Source organism: Misgurnus anguillicaudatus, chromosome 4 (assembly GCF_027580225.2).
Source record: "Misgurnus anguillicaudatus chromosome 4, ASM2758022v2, whole genome shotgun sequence".
Taxonomy (NCBI): Eukaryota; Metazoa; Chordata; class Actinopteri; order Cypriniformes; family Cobitidae; genus Misgurnus; species Misgurnus anguillicaudatus.
In genome coordinates, this window is record NC_073340.2 from 5,188,795 (window position 1) to 5,215,388 (window position 26,594).

The following is a 26,594-nucleotide window of genomic DNA, read 5'->3' on the forward strand; positions in this document are numbered from 1 at the left end:
GTGTGTGTGTATGATGCAGTGAAGTGTGAATGGGAAAAGAATCATTACCGCTACTGCAGAGATGCTGTTTCTCTCATTAGATCTGTTTTACCCTCCTCTGCCCTCACGTTCACCTTCTCCGCTGAATCTTTGGATGTCTTTAGACATGAATTAAGAATGTGGGGATTTTTAGGATCAGATCAATGTTGGGATGTGGTTGCTGCAATACCCTGTAGGGTTGTGGGTTGCGGATATATATTTCAATGCACTTTCAATGACTTTGTCTTTGCCATACAATTCATCATGACCTGCAGTGAGCAAACAACAAAATTAAAATTTAAAAAATGTGGAAGATTAGGAATTTCTATACAAACATGCAATTGGGTACATGGTCTGAGACCACATTTAGAGATTTAAAATGTTAAGTCCGGAAATATTAAAATGTATGATGCAAAAAATATAAGAGATTTGCATTTCTTACTCATTAAATGAATATGGCAACTCTTTTCTGTCAAGGTGTGATTTTGTATATTCTAGAATCATTACATACCAAATTGGATGTACAAATACTACCAAATACATAAGATGACATATCAATTACTAAAAAATGTTTAAAAATAATGTATGTCGCCTTCAGGTCTAAACTATTATGCTGATGATACAGTATAATATATGTTTATTATTCTTTCAAAATGAAAGCCAAACATTTGGACCCCCAAGTATTCCTAGAAGAGTCGTTTTAAAATGTTTACTGTAAGTGGATTATTTTTGTTACTGTACTGTATGTGGAAGTTGGTGATGCCAATTTATACATGATTATGCACTCTTTATCCCCCTTTTCTCTCAGTGTAGTTTGCATATGGCTCAGACACAGTCATAACTCAAAATCTCTTTATCTTCGAGTGGAATATAAACACACACGTTCATTTTCATCTGCTTTTATCATCCAGACACTGCGGAGAGAATCTGCTCTTGTTGACTTTTTCTGAGCAGACCGTGTCTTCTGGCACTCTCACGTTTCCTCCATCTGTCCACACTGTAAAATGTAATAGCTGAGCTTACTAAAAAGATTAAGTAAACTTAACTTATTTAATTAAGTTTGTTAACCTTACTTAGTTTAACTAAGTAATCCCAACTTTTTTCTATGCAAACTCAAGTCAACTTGATTAAACTTAAAAGATTAATTTAGCTCAACTTAAAATTTCAAGTGTTTTCAAAAAGGATGACTGCACAGTAGGTGGCAGTAATGCTCCCAAGGAGTAAGTGGTGGCTTAACTGAGTGGTTAACTGAAGAAGACGACAACAGCACATGGCCAGATGAGAGCATGAGGAGGTAAGTTTGTGCTTATATATCATTTTTATTTTTTATTTGCTACGTTTTTATCGCAACATTACAATCACAGTTTGTAAACAGTAATATTTTGTCGGTAATAATAAAACTGATGCATGCTATTTGATCACAATTAGCAACTCAACAACTGCTAATCATGTAATGTTTAAAGATAAACATTTTCGTTCAACAGACATAAGTAACTAATATGCAGAGGTAGATTGAGTAAAAATGTAATTATATAAAAAGTTATAGTTAAAGTTAGGCCTTATAGTAATAACTGCTTGAGTAAAAGTAAAAGTATGCAATGGAAATACTGCTTAAGTAGTGAGTTTATAATTCGTGTTGGTGTGGTTTATAATAATTAACTACATGAAAATGCTTAGAACTGCTTATAAAAGGTAAAATAGCACATTTAAAGTAGGTGCTTTCAAAATTGTTACTCAAGTCAATGTAATGCAGTAAGCATGTTTCTACCCACCTCTGGAGAAAAAACATTAATAATTTCATACCTTAAAATGCCAAGTTATTTTAAATAAGAGATGTGCTGTATAAAACGTTTTAAGTTTATAGAGTGAATGCTAAAAATGTTGTTTTTACAATTGCTTTTTAGTATCTATCAATCAATATACTATGTTAATTGTATATTATTATTATTATTTAGCAGGAGCTTGTTTCTTTGAAGAGAGCGCATACCCTTCATGGAAAGTCAGGTAATTAACACACATTTTATTTAGGGCATGTCAAAACTTTTTAAATCTTGATATGTTGTTTCTTTTGTTATCCTTCTTTCATATAGTAACGTTACTGTGGAGTACAACCATGTCGCAAGCGAAAACTTCGAGCAAGAATTGTTCTCATCCCTTGCTAAACACGGTTTTAGAAGATTTTGAATGAAAGAAAAGTTTAAAAGCTCTCTTGAGTATCTTATAGTAAGTATTTTTGTTTGTTTGTTTTAAATAGTTTAAGTCCATTTGCTAACTTTTATGTAATCTGTTCTCACTGTTGATCTCAATGTTTTATGTATTATTCGTCAGAACATCACTGATGTCACTGCTCGGTGGACGGTAGTTCTCTGTGTTCTTGCTATCCTTCTTGCAGAAGACACTACAGACTTCCTGAAAACAAACATGGTTAGTATTCTTCTCGTTTAATCAATATGAGATGTCCTAATTTTTGTGTTAGCATTTAATTAGCATTATTAAAGAAATAATGTGTAAATAGAAGATAATTAAAGGCACCAAGGCACATCCTTTTGTCCCACAATTCTATGCATGAACATGCTCAGGATTGGTGGAGCCTGGTTGAGTTCGATAAAATAAAATGGTGGGCAAGAAAGCAACTGAGCACACATTTAGTGTAAATAAAGTAATATTATCACTTTTGGTTGCATTTCTAGCGAGAAATTTGTATTGTTAGTTTTGAACTCTTTCCCCGCCATTGAGTTATTCCGTCAATTAAGAGTATCAATAACTTCTGATAAATGCTGTGAATAAATGAAAACATAATTTATTTGCCAGGTAAAGGTTTTATGCCAATTACATAACCAATTCAAAAATTATAAAGAAAGCAAAAAATCAAATATTCAAAGATCAGTCTGAGATGTATACCTGACAGTAGCGAAATACATCAACATGACACTATGGGTTTTAGTTGATCGCATTATTAGTGAACAAAGCTTAATACAGATGTTAACAGTGTGTAAACCGTTTTGAGCTGTCCACTTTCGACTACATTCAGATGTATTCAAAACAGTTTAGAACCGCTTAAACACGCTGTAACCCGTATGCTGGAAATAATTTTGACAGGTACAGTTTAATAATACACAAAATTAAATCAAATGTCTTTTAATAACATATGATGTTATAGTTACAAATGATTAAACCAAATAGTGTGTTTGTGACATTTGAACGTCTTGTCTTAAAACTGAAAATAAACAGGTTTTCCTGTATTTGTTAAAAATAAGCTAATAAAATAGTTCAAATAAATATTTAATGTTGCTTACCTTGAGTAAAATAGCCACATAACAAGTGGGATAATGCACAGACAGCAGGTTGTTATCATGAAATAAGCCCCTTCAGTTTGATACAAGACCCTCTGCTTGACACAGAGTCCTGATCACACTGTTGGGGATTATTTCTGCAAAAACAACCTGCTGCCTATACAATATACCTTACCTATAGAAGAGTTTTCTAACAGGATATTATTAATAAAATATGTTCCAAGGATGTTTTTGCACCACCAGGAAAGAAGCTTCTGCTGAAAGATCCAGATTATTATTGGCAATTCCAACCGAAGCGCTGTTACAAGTGTCACTTCAAAAACTAGTAACATCACCTTGAACAGTTTAAATTTTTAAATGACACATCCACTTTGCATTTGTATTATGAGAATGTATATTAATATTGATTTTCTATCTTATTAGGACTGTGATGGTGACCCACCTCAACTATCAATAGGAATTCTCAGTCTGGTGCCGGAGGACAGACACATTTCTCCACATGGTTTACAGCAATTATTTGGTAGGGTGTCACAGCCATGGATGGACTTGAGAAAGGATCACATGCCATGTGTTTAGTTTTTGGACTGATCGTTGTTTTAAATATGGAGTACCTCTTCACAGCTTATTTTGAGTTGATTCACAGGGTTTTTCTTTCCCTGGGGCACAAATCACTAAAGTCAAAACTGCCATCACTACAAAACATACTAATGTGAAGTAGTGTGTTTTGTGTGAAACAAGTCCGTGTTACTGTAGATCTGTTGCATTTTGGAGTTTTTATTTTTCGTCAACCTGGATACAAGTTCCAGAAAAACTCAACTTTAATTGCTGCAAAACTTTGATGTTTTAGTTAAGCTGTATTTTGCGTGTTTCTGATGGCAGAAATAAGATTGTTACTGTAGGTCTGTTGATGCAATTTGTGATTTTTTTATCAGTCACATGCCACCCTGGATACAAAACCAAAACTGCAGTCACTAAAAAAAACTAGTTTTGAATTTGTTTGTCAAGGTGTGTTCATTGTGTTTGTAATAACAGAAACAAGACTGTCTTAGGTCTATTGTTGCATTTTGGGTATCCAGATTGATGGGTGACTGAACACTGTGTGTGTGTGTGTGTGTGTGTGTGTGTGTGCGTGTGTGCGTGCGTGTGTGCGTGCGTGCGTGTGTGTGTGTGTGTGTGCGTGCGTGCGTGCGTGTGTGTGTGTGTGTGTGTGTGTGTGTGTGTGTGTGTGCGTGTGTGCGTGCGTGCGTGTGTGTGTGTGTGCGTGCGTGTGTGTGTGTGCGTGCGACAAAAATGTTTTACTTTGTACACTGTTAACATGTTTAAAATAAATGTTTTAACCTCATTTTGTTGCTTTTTGGCTTTACTCATTTTTGTTAGTTCAGCTTACTTACAAATGTAAGGCAATCAGTTTCCTTATATTTACAAGTAAAGTGAACAACAAAAAGAAGTTATCTCAACTAATGGTTTTAAGTAAAGAGTACTTAACTTTACTTGATTAATAAGTTTAGTCTACTTGTACTGTTAAGTTTTGACAACTTAAAATCAATACTCTACCTTACTTGATGAATAAGTTTAGGCTACAAATAATATAAAGTTTTGCCAACTTAAAAGCAATACACTAACTTACTTAAAATTATGAGGCAATCAGTTTCCTCACTTTTTTAAGTAAACTCAACTTATTACATTTTACAGTGCACAGGTGAATAAGATTCACTTAACCGTTGCTGATGCAGATGCAAAAACAACTAAACTTTGAGAATAATTGTATGCACATGTAATTTTATAGTCATGTTTCCACCAATCTCGCATTTACAGTCATGCACCGTGTAAATAAAATGCAAATTATACAGCAGTGTAGTGGTCCCACTGAGTTTGTTTGCCTTGAAATTGTACCTTTGCGACCACTTTAAAAAATAAACAGAGTTAAACAATTTCAACTTGTTTTTCTAAGTAATATAATCTAATTTGATATAAAAGTTAATAAAATGTTAGTTGAATTGTCTTGCGTAATTAAGTTGGTTAAACTTTGTTGCATTTTTTACAGTGTATGCATTTTCCACTTTATGGAAAAGATGAGAAACAAGTTGATGCTGTCTTGTGAGAACAAGCAACAGCTGTCGTTTGTCGCCCAAGTGCCTCACACGTAAATTATCAGATTTTGATGGCTTACGTTTCTTTGCCGTCACAAAAAAACACCTTTATTTGTTGATCATGAAGTACAAAGTAGATGAGGAAAACTAGGATTCTATGTGTATTCAAAGCACCGCAATTATTGTTTACAATGCATGGAATGGTGCGCTGTGTTTGGTAAAGCAGATTTTTTGAATTGTTTAAAGAAAGATGACTGGTGTTTATCGCGTTTTGGGAAAAATAGAGAAAAGATGACAGAATAACACAGCAGATATCAGATTTTGCGTAAAATTAAAGAAAAAGTTGGGTATTTTACACTTAAAGCCATGTTTTCAAATTGTTTATGATGAAATAGAACGGTTTTGACTGAAATTTGGACATATGATGCTGGCCCGAGAATTTTCGTTTTTTGTTTTATTCACCCACCACCTCTACAATGGCTGCATAGGTGCACTGAAACAATTCTTCCTAAAATGCATTAAACTTTTGTTTACAAATCTGTGAAACTCACCGAGTGGTCAGGGGTGTTCACTGATATGCTCACACAAAAATCGCTGCAAAAGATGCTTTCCAACAGCTGTTTTAGCATTCGTTGTAAACTTGTGGACCTATTTTTCCAAACGCCTCACACCCGTATATTCTTCCGTTGAGAGCTTAAAGCAACACTATGTAGTTTTTTTACCTTTAAATAATGTCTCTAAAATTATTTCAGTGATAGAACAACTTTTAACTGGACAAATTGTACTGTTGCTGCAACCTGAGCAGCCTCCTAGCTGCTACAAGCACACTCTGAAAGTGGCGGTGGAGGGTAGAGCACACAGCCCTGCCGCTCCCCCTGCCTGCAGAAGAGTGTCTGGTACCAGGCACTGTTTCGCTTTTCAACCCCACAGGGGAGCCGTAAGTCATTTTTACATTGAAACTACATAGTGTTGCTTTAAATAATAGACAGTCCAGCCCAGGTGGTGGCGATAATCCGCCTTTGCCAGTTGCAAGAATACAAACAACGTTCCCGGTGCAGAGTAATACCGTACCTCACAGCACATCTAATACAAGTCAATGGAGTTGGACAAAAACTACGATAAAACCTGTTGGAAAGCATCTTTTGCAGCGATTTTTGTGTGAGCATATCAGTGAACACCCCTGACCACTCGGTGAGTTTCACAGATTTGTAAACGAAAGTCCAATGCATTTTAGGAAGGACTGTTCCCGTGCACCCATACAGCCATAGGTGGGGACTGATACATCAAACACCCGAAAATTCTCGGGCCAGCATCATATGTCCAAATTTCAGTCAAAACCGTTCTATTTCATCATAAACAATCTGAAAACAGGGCTTTAAGTGTAAAATACCAAACTTGTCCTTTAAAAATTTACTTTTTAATACTGACCTGATACAATACTGATTTTGGTGGTAACTATATTTTTTTAATGCCATTAATCGCATTTTGGGACCAAACTCTTCATATTGTTACCAAATATATATCAATCTGTACATAATGGTCATATAATAGGATCTTCAAAGGAGCTAGGTACATATTTTGACCATTTTTCTAGCAGTGCAGAAGTAAAGGTATTATATAGAGAAAGAGAAAGCAGATTGTCTCAGTGTGCAGATGATAAAAGCAAATAAAATAAATGGATATATTAGTAATATGAAAGTAATTTTTAATTGCAAATAAAATTGTATTTACTTTAAATACTTGCCTCTGCCAAAGGCCTTGCTGTGTATATCTCTCTGTTTACAGTAAATTAAAGCTGATACAGTAACTTGTTACTGCATATGTGAGAAGAATAGTTACGCAAGATAGGAAACGTTTTTTTAAATACAAATCTTAGCGCGTCAATCTTGATTATTACTAAATAACTAATAAATCTTATTGAAGTAATAATAGTCTTGTTATTGTTTAAGTTGTATGATTAATCATTAACACAATGTTGCAACGATTAACACAAGCAGCTTCATGTTTAATATGATTAACTTTACAATCCGCAGGGAAGGTATCCTGTCCCGGAGGAATGCGGAAGTTGTCGTGATGCTTAGCAGGGGATTTCCGAACCTGTACACCCTCTGATACTACAGTTAATGACCTCACATTCATCAGAGATGAGTCTCTGCATATCCACCAGAGCTGAATGAGCTTCATCTCAGACATACTTTTTCAAAGGATTTATGACATGTCACTTACTCTGAATAGTTGTCCATGTGTGGTTTGGATGTTTCAAATATAAGATGCATTTATGTAATGTAACATCCATTAGTTTTCTTATATTTGCACTCGTTTGATTCATTTAAGCCTATTAATAATATGTGTCTTATTTTCTCTATACAGGGCACTTTGATCTTGTTAATCATTTCATCATTACCATAATTACTCTGCTGTCTCTTTGGCCCAGACATACTCACATCGCTCATCCAGCCTCCCTACGTCTCTTCTCATCCTGATGCCATTTGCCTATAATTTCATTCTTCCAAAACTTTCTCTTTATCCCATGCATGGAAAATGATAAATGATTCTCGATCTCATTGAATTTGTTAAAGGAAGGCTGCACTATAAACAGTCGACTGACAAAAGAAAATACAGGGTGATTTATGTCGGACATCATAGCCTGCGCTTTTCACGGAGCGAGCGAGGTACGTTTTCCATTCCCTATGATTTTATTTTCTCTCCGCAGTCTCTTTCTCTGTCTCTCTCTCTCTTGCCTTCGCTCGGTCTGTCAGATGATCCAATTGTTGTAAATTCCGGTGGTGTCATCAGCAGGTAAGGGAGAGAGAACAGGAGGGAAGTTCCAGGGACTGAAACCAAAATATTTTGCCATCTCATTGCACTTGCAATAGCGCTGGCAAAACAATTTATCTCTGGAAAGCAAAGAAAACTGGAGGTATCGAGTTACGCAGACAGAAACCGAGAGAAAAATTATGAAAACTATGTAGCTACTTTCAGACCTGGCAGAGGAGCTTGAGGGTGTAGAAACCAAAATTGGACTCTGGGGTGGGGCCATCAAAGGGTCAATAGACGCAGTCAAAACCTTTGTTGTTCCTGGCAACGTACAGAAGCAATGTCACTACAGGGGAGTCTTCCTTACTGAAGTGGATCTGCAGAGAATAAAACAAAACAGAATTGATAGTCTTTATAGTCCCCGTCGGAGCAACATTTCTTGCTGGGCTCAACGGTGAGCGGCGGTTTGATGACAGCGCGGAGCGAGAAGACCAGTAATCTTCTGTAGGTCATAGACTCTCTATGCTAAATGATTACACACTCGCTCCTCGTTTAGATTTCATCCGGTGGTAGATGTGTCTTGGTTTCTCTTTTTCTGTTCGAGGGTCTGATAAATATTTGGAATGACCTGACATATGTGCACAATGAGCTTTGATAGGTGAATGGTGTTAAGTTATGAGATCAAGGTCATCCATTAACGTATGGAAATTAATATTGCTGTAATTCTCATTTCAGAATTCCTGAATTAATTGAAAGCAAATATTTTGGGGGTGTAGTAACCATTGCACATCTCCCATCCTCCTGGGAACGTATAAACTTTGATTATCCCGTATTTTTTTTTTTATAATTTTGGAGTACAACATTTACTCAAAATTATAGTCAGTGATGTTCTTGTTATCGCATTGCATTAGCAGTGCAAAAGGTCATGGGTTCAATCCCAGGGAACACTTATACGATAAAATAAGCCTTGTAATGCCATGTAAGTCACTTTGGATAAAATATCTGCCAAATACATAAATAAAAGTGTAGCTATGCAAAACAAAGATTTGAGATCAAAAAGAAGCATCTGCGAACTATTGCACTATTAACTTTAACTGCTATTTTTCATTGCTTACATTCAGCAGATCAGGTTGGGCTATAAGACCTTCAATGTTTAAAGAAAACATATCATGAAAATCTGACATTTTCCATGTTTAAGTGCTATAATTGGTTCTCCAGTGTTTCTATCAACCTAGAAAATGTGATAAAGATCAACCCAGTAACTTAGTTTTGGTGGGCCATTTTCTGCAGGCATGTGAAAAAATAAGTCATTGAAATTTGGCTACCTTTGTGATGTCAGAAGGGGATAATACCACCCCTTAATCTGCACTATCCAACCACGGCACTGGCATTTAGTGCAGAAATCAGCTCATTTGCATTTGAAACGACACACAAAAACAGCACATTTTTGCTCACACCTACAAATTTTAACATGCTATAATAAATTATCTATATGATATTTTGAGCTAAAACTTCACATATTTACTTTGGGGACACCAAAGATTTATATTACATCTTAAAAAATGCCCCCTTTTAAACAGTTAATAAGTTTTATATTCATTTCCCCCCTTCTGCACTGCTCGGCTCATTCCTACACCCCTGAGTAAATTCGATCAAACTTTATTCATTCACAAACGGCAATATTTGGCATCTGAGGGGAATACACTATGCAAAATTGAACCCACTTCTCTTCTGTAGAGGTGCCTAGCCATGACAGCTCAGTCTGCAAGACCATTGTGCATTTATTGAGAGTGACGACTTCCCTCAGACATCAGTCACATGCGATCCCGTTTGATCAAACCCATCCCAACGAGGGCCGCCACCATTAGCTGGACAGCTTTGATTTATGCTCTCAAACTCCCGACCTCGACCCGGAGCGCCGGAGTCTTGTGACCCTTGCACCCCTTCTAACACCTCCCCTTCACCTCCTTTTAGTCCCTCCAACCATAACACTTAGCCCCACTCTTCACAAGTCCTCGAATATCATGCGTGCCTCTCCCCAGCTGTTTGTTTTTCTCTCAAGCTGCTTTAGCTTACAAAAATATTTTCCAAGACTTCCATATCTGTGTGGATGCTGCTCGTTCTCCGAGGTACGGATGGGGGTCCCGGGCGTAAACATAAACACTATGCCCGGTTGTTTGGCAAAGACTGTGCCGTTTTGAGTGAAGAGGAAAGTTGCGCCCCTCGTGAAGATTGACATGTAAATATTGCCCCAGCTCTACGGCACCCCTGAGGTTTCAGAGAGTGTCTGTTAAGCTAACTGGTGTTGATGCTCATCACAGCCAGTTTTTTCTTTGCTTTTGAGAATGGTTGGCCCACTTCCATGTGACAGCTGATTTTAATGAAGTGTTGCAAGTCAGTTGTCCCAAATACACTGCTTTAACGTCACAGAGGGGACACTTAAGTGGAAAACATACAATCTCAGAAAACAGGTAGCCTACAAGAAGGTACAAAAGTTGTCACTGGGGCGGTACCTTTTCAAAAGGTGCACTTTTTGAACCTAAAAGGTGCACATTGGTACCTCAAAGGTACATTTATGTACTAAAATGGTACATATGACTCTGTAAAAAGTAAAAGATGGATGAACTTAAATAATTACTTCAATTGGAAACACCGAAAATATTTATATAAAATTTTTTACTTACAGTAAAGTGAGAACATTTAGGTTGAAAAAACTTTACCAGTTTGAAGTAATGTTACCAACTGAAGTAATTTTTTAAGTTGATTCAACTTTTACTCTTAACAGTGTAGGACCTTTTTAAAGCTACTGTCCCAGTGGCAACTTTGGTACCTTTTTTTTCTAAAAAAAAAAAAAAAAGAGTGTAGACTGGTTATTTTTATCTAAAACTATGAGTGAATAGGTTACATAGTTAAGAGTATATAGTCTTTCAAGTAATCCATTTAAAATGATGTCACCTGACCGTGATGTCATTGAGACAAGGTTGTTTTGTATTTCTTTTCTCAGAGTTACAAGAATTTTCAAAACGCTGTTGTGAGACATTGAAAAGGTCTAAAACTCGGGATCTGATCAAAGAGCAACACACAAACTCATATCATGTTGCTGTTGTCTATTTACTATCCATATTTTCTATACTTTTTTTAAATACCCAAACCCTAAGTTGTCCCAAACCATTTTTGTTATGGACATGAATGTTACCTTAAATTGTGCTTCTTGTTAAGGAAAAGTATGTTATTACTTTTCTAAATGGTAGGACTTTCCATCTGGCATACTATAAAACCAGTGGAGAAATCCCATACATTTACATAAATTTGAGTTGAGCTGTAGGCACCCAAATATGGTAGATTCTTTTGAATTGAGCCATTATCAAATCAAGAACCCACCTAGCAACCACTCAGAACTTCTTAGCAACTGCACAGAAATGACCTGGCAGCACTACGATCATCCAGTGATCACCAGATCATTGCAACAGCAGGTTGTGCAAGCTCAAGCACCACTCCAGACAATGTAAAAATCACTTGGATTAGAACAGTTTACTTTTAAGCAAAATAATTTTGTATATCTTGCATGGAAAATATTAAATTCTTGAATTTTTTTCTATGGCACTGTAGAACAACCTTGCATTACCATTCTATTTATTTTTGCATCTTTACAAAATCACCTTTAACTTTTTTTTATATATATTGTTTCAAAGTTCAAACTATTTTCAGATTTTGTTAAAGTACATTTATTCCACCTGCAATAATAATTGATAATGACACACAGCCCCCCCAACGCCTCCTTAATGTTTGCCCCCTTCCCAGATAAAATTTCACTAATTACACAATGCTGTATTTAAGTACAGTAACTTACTAAATGTAATGTTTTCATGCACTAATTTTGTACTTAATATACAAAAATGAGTACTTTTTAAGATATACTTAAGAACATCTAAAGCCGTGCTTACTACAAGATTATCAGCCCGAATTTATTCTGTATTTCCCTTTCAGGATCTGAGAGGATTGGGTGCTGGACCTTGATTGGTAATAATTGGTAGAATGTAATGTGTGACATTTACAGTGTTGGGAGTAACGCATTACAAAATATAATATATTACAGTAATATATTAGTTTTTGCTGTAACGCAGTAATGTAACGCATTACTAATAAAATTTTGGTAATATTTTACTCGTTACAGTCTTAGTAACGAGCGCGTTACAACAATGCATTTCAAAATTAGACCGTGTTATTTTTATTTTTGACCAATGCGCGCGACCAGCATCCACACATGAAAAAGCTGCGACTGCGTGTCTGCGTCCCAAACCGCCTACTTCCATACTATATAGTGGGCGAAAAGCACTACTTCTCGTGCTCTTTGCCTACTATATAGTGTGGAAGAAGGCGGTTTGGGACGCAGCGTATGTCTGTTTCCACGTGCTGTATGCAACATGTTCATTTTTACTTTAATGTTGTATTTGAAATGCGATTTGGACGCGGTGCGCGTCAAATATAGACATGTTTCTTAAAGAGCCGAATCTGGGAAGTCCTTTATAAGCATTGACTAAAGTGGTCGCAATCAGGTCCAGTAGCGCGCACACGCATAATTTTGCGAATAAGAGCACTAAAAAGCAAAAGAACGTTTCTATCGGTCTCCTGTGCTGCTTGAACCTCAGAAGTAAATATACTTTTACAAATCTTGCCAGTAAAATCCATATCACACCAGCAATGACAAGGTAAGCTTTGCTATGATTACAGTCCATATACATAATAGATTGCTAGGCTATTCCTATGCTATCTACAGTTTTATTACAAACAGCAACCTAAACAACAACATAACATCAGTGAAGACTTAAACATGGTTATCTAAATAATACATTTAAACATCACTGTTTAAAGTTTTTACCAGCCTTTGTATGGGAGCCTATATTCATTGTTTGGCAAAAAGCAGTGTTCCTCTGTTTGTCTGTGTTTTATATGTTAGTCTACATGTAATCCTTATATTGGACTGAAATGAGCTGTATTCCTTGAGGCCTGATCCTCCAATAGCAATTTTTGATAAGTTGTGTCAACCCAGTGCATGCCAGGTTTGTGCTGTGAATCTGAATTAAAAGTGAATTAAAGAATAGAAATGAAAAGAGGTTGCGTGTCTTACCATGTTATTAGGCTATAGGTTGCATTATAGTGGGCTCTATTGTGTTTGGTATGTGTACCATAATTTACCAGACTTTTACCAGATCATTTGTCTATGTTTATGATTCTGACAGTGACTGTTATTGTATTTTGCCACAAGTCTTCAATGTGCCTCAAAGCTTGAGGGCCAACACATAACTAGATTTATAAGCAGCAACAAACTACATTTTAAAATTTTATAATGCCTAGTCATACTTCTGTTATTTTGATGAAAGTAACTCAAAAGTAACGCAAAAGTAGTGTAACTCATTACAGTTCAGAGACAGTAATATTGTAATGTAACTAATTACTTTTAAATGACAGTAATTTGTAATATATAATGTATTACACTTTGGAAGTAACTTTCCCAACACTGGACATTTACAGATCACATCTTACACATACCTGTGTGCTAACAAGAAAATCAGGGCCTCCCCGATCTTATAAAACATGTTTGATATTTAGGATTTTAAATCGGAATGATTACATCATTACTTTTACAATAACCAATGAGAAAGGCAGGTGAATGACAGACCTCAAAACAAGCTGCTTTATAAAGACTTGTTGGGGTGTAGAAAAAATACAAATGCCTGAATAACCTGTCCGTGCAAAAATATCATGATCCTTGCCCCAAAAACAAGAGCAATGGAAAAAACAGCTTGGATTTAAACACACCAGGTGAGTGCAAAAAGCTGCTAGTGTACTAGCTAGCAAATGTACACACGAAAAATATTAATAAATGTGTCATAATCTCCATTTATTTAAATCCAAAAAGTTTTGTAAGGTGATGTTTAGCGCTTGCTCTGGCATTTTAATCTTAATAATATCCTGTAGTGTGTGATGAGGCATGCTGTTAAAATCTTGTAGTGTGAGCATGTTAACGATTTAAGAAAAAAAATCTGTCGAGATTCTACTTATGCGTGTGCTTTTATAATCAGACTGAAGATTTGAAAGCTCACGTAACACACGCTGTTTCTGCATTTCTGATGTTAATCTGGAGTACCTATAGAGTAGTATGACATCCTTTATATCTCTGAAGAGTCTTTAGTTTAATCAAATTTATAAAAGAAAGATTAGCTTTACCGAATCTTTCTGATAACGTACGAAAAAATGAAGAAGGAGGAGTTATACTGCGGGAGGAGGGAGTACGAGTCATGCAACACTATACAACACTGTTTAACTTATGATTCACTACATGTTTCTGTCATTTATATAATATGCACGCGACTATTTCCAACATAAGACAGAAGTCTTACTTACCGCGTGCAACTCGTCATGACCCGGTTGGGAAAATCCAGCGCATCAAACACACACGCAAAACTCCGCTGCTAATCCGGATAATAAACTATATCCATTGTTTCCATAAGGCTGGATGTCTTCTCCTTACATCCAAAAACACACTTCTTCGTGGCGTGATAAGCTGTTAGCAGCTATAGCGTCTCCTGCTGATTGACGGGTGGGCGGGGTTTTCCGGGGGAAGTTTTCCGGTGGAAGCCCATATAAAGAAGTGATACGTATCGAAAACCCCTGAAACGTCAGTTAGAACTGTAATCGAAAAAAACTTGCCGAAACTTGTACGAACCCTGGCGAAGTGCATTCGGCACAGAAATACTTTGTAGTACGTCCAACTGCTGTTTTGACACTTTGCCTACGTTTAGCATGAGGAAACAACTCTATAACTGTGTTAATAAGTCAGAATGCTTGAAATACCATTAAATCCCCCCTTTAAAAAATCGTGTATCATGAGCATGACTTAAAGGTCGAATTATGGTCAATTTTTTACGCATATGCGAGGGTACAGTGCACGTGAAGAACAGTGTGCGCGTACTGGAAGCATTTTAAGTGCTAAACATTACCTATGTAGAACCTGTGCAGAACCAGTTTGTGCTATGTTGAACCGTGGTGCTTTAGTCATGCTTTAGCACCACTTATGGCTCTACAGACGTGGTATAAAGGTGCTCTGTAGCGTTAAAAATAGTTCCCCTATGATTACAAGCTTTTAGTACTATTTAACAGTGTGTATTTGTAGTGTATAACTTTATATACACTTTTATTTAGCACAAAGGTTTACAATGTACTACAAATGCACTTGCTGGTATTTAAATATATTTGTAAGTGCATTTGGTATACCTTCTTTTTACCTGGCATATCTGTTACAAGCATTAATACCTGTAAAATGACTGCCTGCCAGAGATATGAGATGCTTTAAGACACCTAGTACAACATTTATATTGGTTTTATCTGTTCACAGGCTGCATGTCACTTTTGTGAGAGCAACCAGCTAAGATAGTTGGCATGAAAAAACTCAAAAACAAAAAATAACATTTGCCTGCAAGAACGATTTGTCAGTCTTTAATTCTTAAGGATATTATTTGTTTCCACTAATATTGGTCCATGGAGTATTCATTGCAATGTGGGATGTTGGAAAAACTTGCTTGTTCTGGGTGTGATTCTGGGTTCCTCTCAAAGTATCCTGACACACGAAAAACAGACAGTCATCAGTATGTCAACAGTTTCTTTTTTGCCTAGAAAAGTGAAATTAAGTAAAATTAAAGGGGTAGTTCACCCCAAACTGAATTCAGTCACCATTTACCTCTGTGTTGTTTTAAACTCATATGACTTAAAATAATAAAGCAATTTCTCAACAGCACTTCTTAATGTAGAGTACACAACACAAACTGTCAATGGAATATGACTTTAGGTGTCATGGTTTAAAAAAAACTTTTGAAATTTTGCAAAATTTTGTCTTTGGTAATTGCAATATCATAAACTACAACTACAGTATTACTATATCCTTTTTTATTCAAAAAGCTTACCTAACGTGACCTCCACTTGAATAATCTTGTTACTGGACCTGTACAGTCAAAGGGTCATGTTTAAAACATGAGTACATCTTTTTTTCATTTTGATTTAGTTCGGAACGCCACTGTGGTTAAGGAAGACTTATGACAGTCAGAAGTTGCCAAAATAAAACCATTCAAAGGAGACATTGAGATATTTCTAAATAAAGTACCTGACGTTACCACCTCAATAAAGATGGTAAAATAATCACCAGACATTTGCTTGGATACTCACTTTACCTTATATGAACTTGTGTCAGAGAGATAATTTAAGTATGAGTATTAATCATACAAAAACTTCACCTGTATAAGACTTTCAGCAATGTCATTTGTCCTCACCACACCACATATCTCCCAGTTCATGAAGTTTGAGGTGCTGAGCGTCTCGTAGCGTATTGTGGTAAATCCATATAGTGTGCAATCCTACTGATCGCTTTATATATGAGTGGGACTGAAAACCTGCCAAAATTACTAAATTCCCCATCCTTTATACTTCACAGGACAACTAAACCTTTATTGAAAATGGCACATGCAATCAATCTGAAATATTTCGGTAGACTATTAGATGGGAACGGGTTTTGGCCTGTACTGCTACCCAGGAGGCAAACTAAAGAGAAAACTGAATAATTTAGGATATTTTAGATTTTTTAAAAGTTATATCGTAAACATTTACATTCCCTTATGCATAACTACTTCCAAAGTCCATAAATGAGGTTCCAACAGTGCCCAACATTGGTTTGTGAACTCTCTTGTGCATATAAAAAGAGATCTCTAATTTTAAAGACTTGCCCAGTCCGTTAGGTGTTAACTCAGGTAAGTAGCACTTTTTCAGACCTTAGCAGAAATAAGTAAAGCATATATATTTCAGTAAATGTAATAAATGGAAAGAAGGTAACTTGTGGTTGGGAATGTAGTCCAGCTTGCAGTCCTGCAGGGTCAGATTTCACTACAACAGACGTGCTATCCTGCTGTCTGAATATGCCTATGAGGACCCAGACATTTTTTTTCACAGGATTTGGAGAAACCTTTACTCATTTGTCAAGGGAAAAATATTAAACCTGTCAAACACTCACTTAATAAGATGCAAAAAATCACAGGTTTTGATCCGTCATTCTTAGTGGTTTAAGAAACTGCAAAACATATTATTTCAGTTCTGTTTTTATTTCATGTTTTGAAAAATGCATTTATTGCGAACTATGTGCACCATTTTGCCCTAAAGAATATTTAGTAGGACTGCTTGCCAAAGACCACAAACCAAAATAACACTTGCTCACGGCTTGTGACTGTAGGAGCTATTCATTGGTTCACAATAAAAACAATTAAAGAGCTCAAACGCAAAAGCCGTTAAATGCCATATCCGTCAAAAATGAGATAATGATATTAACCGAATGCTCTTGCCACGTATTCCCAGCCTCAGGCCCATACCTGTCAACCCTCTTGTTTTTCCTAGGATTATCCCGTATTTTGCCATTCTATCGTCCTATTTAAATATTTTCCCGTATTTCTCCATCTTTCTATCAAGTAATCCAACTAGGTGTATTTGTTATGTTTTGCTACATTAGCCCACCACAGAAGAAGAATAGAGGTCTTATCAGAAATCAATGAAGAAGAACAGCATCCTGAGGGTAAAGGATGCCAAGCTGCGTGCAGTTACAAAAATGCAGTGCGATGACAGCTGCGCGATGAGTGCACATTTTGGTGGGCACTGCATATATTATGAAAAAATCCCTTATTTTTCAAATCCCACTGTTGGTATTGTTGGCCAAATCAGCCTGATTTTATGAGAATTCGTACATGTTTTATTAGTTGGCTAATTCGTACGAATTTGTACGTAGTTAATCGTGCAAAAACATATGATTATAATAAAAAATAAAAAAAAACAATGATGAAACCCCACAAAAATGTACGAATGTGGTAGTACGAATTTATATGAATTAGCCACCTTGTAAAATACGAACGAATTGCCATGAGATAGTGTTGGCCAAATCCATTTGTATTAAAGAATAAGTATTGGCTGAAGGCCGTTGTTTGCATCGTGCCCGCAACCTCTTTAGCCATCACTCATTCATGCCTCTCATAACTTAATAATTTATTAAAAGATAACCACACAACACAAAGCAAAAAAATCAACACAACTTGGATAAAGAAAAGTTTTTTTTCCTAGTGTAAAAAGCAACAGTATTGGCACTTTTCCATTGCATAGTTCCCCTTTGGGTCAGGTCGGGTCAGCCCACTTTACTATGCGCTTTACCATCAAGTTTAGTAACACTTCGGAGTAGGAGGGATTATAGGCGTGTCGTTATTTTTGTGCTGCCTACTGCTGTGACATCATACAAGTGAGAACGTTGTTGGAATGCTATACATCCCCATACATTCATTTATTTCTCAGTCCACAACAAAATAAAAATTGACCATCAGAAATAAATGTTTGCAAATCGCGTTTATCACTACGTCTGCCTCAATGCGCTCGGCTGAGGCTCATTTAAGTTGCATTTAAGCATATAGGCGGATGTGCGGGTTGGAAATGTGCCGCCTTAAAACTGCAAGTCTGGAAAAAACTGATATGGTGTTTCTGATTCTCAACATGTCGTTGTTTTCATTGCTAAAATGGAGTTTGGGAATTTACAACAAATCACAGATGACAAGAGGTTTGCTCGAGACAGCGCAAGCACGAAGGTAAAGCTAATCTAGCATTATAGCGATGACGCTGGTAATGAGAATTCTCTCAGTCCAATCAATGATTTTCTTGTCACGTTTTGGTATCAGCTCAGCTCTCTTGGAACCCCAACCTAGGTGGTACTAAAAAAAGTATCGGTTACTACTGTGAAAAGCTCCCAAAAGTAAGCTGACCCAACCCAAACCGTTGGGTAGCCTACTATGCAATGTAAAAGCGACATATGTTTCACACATTTACCCTCCTATGGAGGCTGCGCAGTGATCATTGGGTGCAGCGGTCATAGCTGTGTTTTATCGTAAATGAAGCTATTGACCAATCAAAATCAAGGACTGGAATTTACCGCTTTATAAATGCCATTTAGTCACGTGGAGAACGATTCTCAAGCCCAGATGCTCACTGAGAAATGACTAATGTTTGGCTCTTCTCATGTTTCACATTTCTCTTTCTGATTGAAGTGAAATGGAGCGGCGCTCTGCACCTCCCTGACAGTTTACCAAAGTGTGGTCGGAATCCCCAATTATTATCTAAATGGGGGTAATGGTGGCCATTAGCAGGGTGGAAATATTTGCTGTCTATTTCTCATCCCCCTTAACAACTGCTCAATAATCTTTTCTGGGTGCTTGCCTTCTGTGCAATGTCTTCCAAAATTGTTTTTCGTGAACAAAAAGGAGTTTGATTTTCCATTTTTTAGCGAGGTCTGTGAAGCGTGACTCAACGGGGGTTGACCAAATATTTCCATGACAATCATAACAAAATGAACGAGTAAAGAACAGAGGCACCCTGTAAGTCCATGCAAATACTGGACATTAAATATTTACTGTATGTAAAAGAAAGAATGTATATATGTCATATGTTCCACATGTTTACGCTTGCTTTATTTCGTGTTTGGGGTCTGTCTCCATGTTTAAAAATCATGTTACTTGCAAAACCTTTTAGATCCATTCAAGCGAGTTAGGATTTCTCTTGCTGTCATTGCTAAGGGGTCAAATTTGACAGCACTTTCGCACACAATCATACCCATGTGTTTGGTAAATTAGACACATAGTACTATTAGTATTAAAAGGCTTAAGGTGTGGTTACGTACTGTAGCCGAATTGATGCACAGACCTGTACCGAGCAAAATTAAAGACTACTATGTGAAATGTGCTAATGTCTAGGCTTGTAATTTAGCTTTCATTTAATCTTCTTGGAAGCAAATTTGGGTCACAAATACAAACCTCCAACATGCACAAACAGGTGGAGGGAAAATTTTGAAACTAACATGGACCACTCCTACCGTGTCCCAGCAACTCCTCTACACTTTTGGAGACATGTGCACAAGGTCTGGAAAAATGAACTTACTATTTTGAAAGTCATTTTTGGGAATCCCCATAATTGCTCCTAATAGGTCTGTCTGCAGTGTACCTGTCATTCTTTGGCTCGGTATCTGAGTCCTGGCTAATACAGCATGGGCCAAGGCCTGCCTGGGAAATGCACATAATGTAATGCCTGTATCATTGCAGGTATATGAGAAAGGACATAAAGGATCTTAAAGGAAGAACATGTACATTGACCAAATAAAGTAAGTTTTTTTAAGTAGAGCAGCTTTCACTTTTACAGTGTGTGTGGATTTTAAAATAATGTTTCTGAAGATTATCCAATTGTTAGTTACGCTTGGTAAATGTGTCTGCTAATAATAAATTAAATGAAATATAAAAAACTAAATTAATTAATTATAATAAATCAAGCAGTAATGTTGTTTAGTTTTTAACATCAGATTGACAAAATTGGACATTTGAAAAAGAATACACAATAACTCTTATAACATTTAATAACAATAATAACATGTATTAATAAACATTTATCGTATACACATGCTGCCTTAAAATTTTGAGTTAATTTCACTTATTTAATTTTACAGCTTCCATAGAGTTAAACATTTGATTCTTACCGTTTTTGAATCCATTCAGCTGATCTTCGGGTCTGGCGGTACCAATTTTAGCCTAGCTTAGCATAATTCATTGAATCTGATAAGACCATTGGCATCCCGCAAAAAAATAACCAAAGATTTTCAATATTTTTCCTATTCAAAACTTGACTCTTCTGTAGTTACATCGTGTACTAAGACTGAAAATTAAAAGTTGCAACTTTTAATGCAGATATGGCTAGGAACTATACTCTCATTCGGGCGTAATAATCAAGGACTTTGCTGCTGTAACATGGTTGCAGCATTTGTAGTGATATTACACACTGCCTGAAAATAGTCCCCTGCTATTGAAAGTTACCAAGGGGACTATTTTCGGGCACTGTGTAATATCACTACAACCGCTGTAGCCATGTCACAGCAGCAAAGTCTGTGATTATTACACCAGAATGAGAGTATAGTTCCTAGCCATATCTGCCTAGAAAATCACAACTTTTAATTTACTGTCGGTCTTAGTACACAATGTAACTACAGAAAAGTCAAGTTTTAAAAATATCGAAATTCTTTGGGTAATTTTTTAGCGCTATGCTAATGGTCTAATCAGATTCAATGGATTGTGCTAAACTATGCTAAAAGTAATAGTGCCAGACCCGGAGATCAGCCGAATGGATTTCAAAACGGTAAAAATCAAATGTTTCACTCTCGAGGAGCTGGAAAATGAGCATATTTTCAAAAAAAATGGAATGTCCTTTTAAGGCCACACAAACAGCCTGATCTCACGAGAATTCATAGATATTTTACTAGTTGACTAAATAATATGAATTTATACGATGCCAAAACGCATGATTATCATAAAAAAAACAATAATGAAACCCCACCCCTAACCCTGCCCCTAACCTCTAACATCACAGGGGCAAATGCAAATAGTACAAAAATGTGCGAATGTGGCCGCACAAATGAATACGAAGTAAGGTACATTCACATTATAAGTGACTTTGTCGCTGTGTGTCGCTCGTCTCTTTCAAAAAAGGTGTTGACGGGAGATACGGATGACGTGAACTCCACTGCTTCGTTCTCATTGGTAGTCACTCCCGAAAGTTGCTTATAATTTGTATAAAGTTAAACAGTTCTCAACTTGGTCGTGTGACCGGACAGGCCCCATCTAGTGGCCAACGGTCACTGTCGTCTGTGTCACCAAACTTCTATTGAAATCAGTGAGATCACGTCAAAGTTCTGCAACAGGTTGGTTACCTGCGGGTACGCACAGATAACCGCATAAAAGTGTCTAATTAACTCAGTGCGGCAGGTAGTAGTGCAAATAAAAATATGTGCAATATTTGTATGTCTAAATTACCATTATACATGCAACATATGACATAAAGTTTTGCCGTTGATAACGGTAGCTGGGAACGTCTTCTCTTAGAAAGCATTTCGAGACTTGTAGGAGCACAGCAGGGGTTGTGTAGGTAGGTTGTATTTTTTTTTCTTGTTCTTTTTTTCATTAATAGCCTATTTAGGTGCCGATGGTACTTGAATGGCGCAAAACAAAGCGCACTTTCGCCTGTTTCATTAGCCCATTCATGACGCTGTTGTGATGTTGAGAGAGGTACGAGATAAAAAATAAAGCACTTTAATTGGAATGATTTTAGCATGTGTGATTTATGTGTGTGCGGGTACAGGTCAGGTGACGGGCCAAATATTAACGGGTGTGGGCAGGTGCAGATTCAATTTTGATATTATCACGGGTGACGGGTTGGATCTGGTGCTGAACTTTTCCGGGTTAGGGGTGGGAGCGGGTCTCCAAAAATGGACCCGTGCAGGACTCTGGATCGCGCTGCTCTGCTACTGCTAGTCGCTGCTAGTCTGAATGCAGCTTTAGCCACCTCATAAAATATGTACGAATTGCCATAAGATAACGTTGGCACAAAGTTGAAACGAATTTTTTTTACAGTGATATACTGTATTTTTATAGTAAATGGACATTTTAAAAATAACAATAATATTATATTTTATTTGACCATTACATGAGTATTTTCACATTTCTGTCTTCTAAAGCCAGATGATTATGGAAGTGTTGTGTTTGCTTTCTTTAGCTGTCAATTTAAGCCCCAATTTTTAACATTGCGCTGCACTGGGGCAAATAGGTTCACAATTGCAGAAGCATATAGCAACATACAGTCATGGAACTTGTCAAAATGTTTTTGGCCCACCAGTACAGAAAGCGGTATTGAACACAAGCATGTCTTTATTTGTGCTTTCCCTCTTCCTATACGTAAATAAAGGCTACATGCGATATATATTTATGGATTGAGAAAGATGGAAAATGTACTTCATCCATACAACAACTTTTAGTAAAAACATTATTCCGACGTTTTTTTAGACCAACAACAGCCAATGAAGTGAAAGGTTCGGCTGTTCTTTGGTTGGCATGGCACGTTAGTGGTTAATTTCATGGAGCTGAGGTCTCTCTAGACCAAAGTCTGCTGAATGTCTCTTTTGGAAATATTATGTTCTGTGTCAGCATTCGTTACACTGCAGTGGGAAAGCTTTTTGTGGTCATCTGATTGTTTAAAAAGTTAACCGCTCTGAATTATTGTCTGGCTTGAGCAGCTGATAACAAATTACAAAGAAGAGACAAATGATGGCTTGAAGCTATATTGGTACATGTACAGTATGCATCTGGCAGATGCTTTTATCCAAAGCAATATACTGTGCATTGAAGCTTGTGTGTGCTCCATGGAGATCAAACCCATGACCTCACGCAATGCTCTACTAGTTGAGCTACTGGAACGTAGTAAACATCAATCGTTAAAACTGTATTAAGTCTTTGTAATCTTTAACAAACAACACAATTGCCCCATTTACAATATTATCCTTAATACTGTTGCACACCATTCTGTCAACTTTGAAATGTAATTGTCAAGAAAGGTTTTATAAATATAAACAAATACATTCAAATGCATACAAAAATAAATAAAATAAATGTAAAACATTTGGAGTTACGCCAAAGCATGAGGTCTGATCACTGTGCTTCCCACTTTTGATAAATGAGGGCTTTCACACAGCTCATTTGTGCTGGCACTGGTGCACCCACTGTGGCCATATTGAAACCGGTCTCATGCGCAATCCCTAATAAGAGCATTCGATGCCAAGATTGAGGAAAGCATGATGATAAAACACAAAAAACAGAGCAGGCAAAAGTGAAGAATTTACTGTTAAAGACACACTGTACATTTTTTTGCTAATTGAATGAAGAAAACAAATGTGCATTCAAACCTACAGTGTGACTGTTAACAGCATATTCTCAAAATAAGGCAATTTCCCTTAACAACAGTCATCACGTTGGTTGAAAATAGTGATTGAAGGAGACATAGGAAAACTTAAGGAGTAATCGGAAATGTATTGTAGAAGGTCGATCTGTCTGGTGCTGGCTGTTTCTCACACTTCAGGCATAATTTATCGCCAACACCACCCTGCACTGCCCACGATCAGTGTGGCTGCATTGAGGAAGTTTTATTGCTCTCATTGGCTCACGCTCTACCACTGATCTACGGTCAGTTGTCTGGTTTATTGTGTGAAAAATCTGCTTAGATTTTAACCGGGTAGTTGATAGATCTACATTTAATCATGGATTACTCAAAATTCACAAGACCACAAGAAAACGCCAAAATCGCAACCCGACCATACTGTAGATGTCATGACTAAACCATGTGGTTCTTGTATAGTAGAGGCCATTTAAAAGTATGCATAAACTTTTCAAAAGTGTGAGAGTGATTTGGGTCTTGTGATATCATCAGCCAATCAGAATTGTCATGATTTTTACAATGATCTATCACATGTCATTTAACAGCTTTGGTGATTGGCTCAATGTGGTGCCATTGGGAAAATATGACATAATATTGCAAACGGAGGGTGCAAAAAATTTAAATACCAATAAAATCACATTTGCAGTTGTCCAAATGAAGTCCTTAACAACATATATTACTAATGGTAAATACATTTTATTATCCATATTCACCATTGGAAATTTTCAAAATATCTTCATGCGGCACGATTTTTACTTAATCACTTTGACCCATACAATATATTGTAGGCTATTGCTACAAATATACCCGTGCGACTTATGACTGGTTTTGTGGTCACATTTGACAAACATACCCAATGCAGCTATGAATATAATGAATAGACATATTTTCTTAGACATAGTTTTGCTATTGTTAATCATCTGGAAGATTTGCGATATGTATTCTGCGTCCAATTTTCCTTTTTTATTATCATCGCTATATCTATATTTATTGTCTGTTTGTTCCAGAGTGTTTTCTTTTTTGTTTTTTGTTTTTGATCAGCTTTGCAACAATGTAAATAGTCAAAAGAATCAACTTGATATGAATTGCGTTCTTTTAAAATGTTCTTATTAATTAAAGTGATAACCATATTAATACAATTGCAATACATGAAAACATACCTTCAGATGCATTTCTCATGCGCATTGTGGTACAGAAAGGGATTTTGGAAAAATGTAAGTTCACAGACCCCCATCCCACAACTCACACCTGACCTTCCTACTTCCTGTTCCTTTCACACCCTCCCACACATTTGATCTTTGACCTCAGGAGCTCTATAATGAGCTCATTTATACGACAATACTGAGGCCCCATCAAATAGTGACAGCGACCGATGATAAAAAGAAACTTTTGTCTCTTTCTTTTTCCCATAGCTTTCTGAATAATGTTATAGAACTTGCTAAGTTTTGTTCCCATTCACGTTTAATTCCCCTCATAAAAGTCACACTTGGAAAAGAAGAAAAAGAAGAAATAAAGAAAGGAAAAGGGATAATGTCCAAAAGCAGCACTAAAAATGTAGTAAATCACAATGGAATGTGGGACTTTTAAAAAGGCCGATCTACAGGATATACATACGCACATATCCCTTATCCTGTAAGCATGACTTTAAAATGTCTGGCTGGAAACTAACATGTCCCATTTTGCTAGGTGGGCATTATTAGGCATGAAGCCAAAGAATTGAGGTGCTACATAATGAAACCACAGTGATACACTGTAATTGCTAACAGCAACAGACCTGTGGAAACCGCAAAAACGTGTACCCAGACACTGCCGAACACTTTTAATGAAAATAAATGGGAAGTTTGATTTGTGAACCAGCGCGGAGAAGAAAAACGTGCGCTTTTCCTCCGAGCCCATTTGCTGCTAATTAGAAAACATGTCACTGATTTGAACTGGTGTAAACACTGGCCCATCTGACTTTAATTACAATAAAGAAATCAAATAAACTATCAGCAAGAAGGAACAGTAGTAACTCCATGCTTCATTACAATGCAACATGGCCGACTCTACATCATGAAGTACTTAGTAGTTCTAATTACCAAGCTGGACCCTTTAGGTTTTGCCACCATAAATATACAAATTGGAAAAATATTTCCATTTGTGTCGATTGCGAGTCCTTGCAACACCGAGAACATGTCCCAAAGGTTACAGAGCGGAGATCTGCGGACACAGTCTGGGTACTTGCACCTGGAAGCCTCTCATTATGCCCCCTTCTGCGAAAAAAAAAAAAAAAAACCGTTTGTGTATATTTAACAGAAATGTGTCTGGCTCACAATACCAAAGTAAACTGCTATAATGATTGGACATGGCATTTGGTTGGCCAGTTGCAATCAATCAGGTCAGTGACATCATTATGAGAACACCAATTATGTATTTTAATAACTTTACCTTATGTAGCCTACAACAGGTTCTTGCCCCAACACTAAGCTAGGAATCGTGGGGCACCACTTTGTAGACACTGAAGTTACTCTGAACAGCATTTTCACAGCAAATTGGCATTTATACTTTGATAATAAATAAGGCTATC

General features: G+C 36.7%; 2 long non-coding RNA genes across 6 annotated transcripts in view; one reads left to right on the plus strand and one right to left on the minus strand.

Moving 5' to 3' along the window:
• Positions 1 to 1,277: 1,277 nt before the first annotated feature.
• On the plus strand, positions 1,278 to 4,450 carry LOC129441623 (uncharacterized). 4 transcript variants are annotated; one of them, XR_012369103.1, is made up of 5 exons: positions 1,278 to 1,312; positions 1,974 to 2,022; positions 2,109 to 2,241; positions 2,347 to 2,442; positions 3,735 to 4,450. It is a non-coding gene; the product is annotated as an uncharacterized lncRNA (long non-coding RNA). The 4 variants fall into 4 exon arrangements; XR_012369101.1 differs by having other exon boundaries at positions 1,297 to 1,312; positions 1,974 to 2,241; XR_012369102.1 differs by lacking the exon at positions 1,278 to 1,312 and having other exon boundaries at positions 1,520 to 2,022; positions 3,735 to 4,449.
• An 11,249-nt stretch (positions 4,451 to 15,699) lies between these two features.
• The window catches only part of LOC129420824 (uncharacterized), a 94,553-nt gene continuing 83,658 nt past the window's right edge, over positions 15,700 to 26,594 (minus strand). Inside the window, exon 5 of one of the 2 annotated variants that reach the window (XR_008636926.2) lies at positions 15,700 to 15,828. This is a non-coding gene — a long non-coding RNA (uncharacterized lncRNA). Of the gene's footprint in view, positions 15,829 to 25,636; positions 26,281 to 26,594 lie in introns of those variants that run through there. The other variant, XR_008636925.2, reaches the window with a different exon arrangement.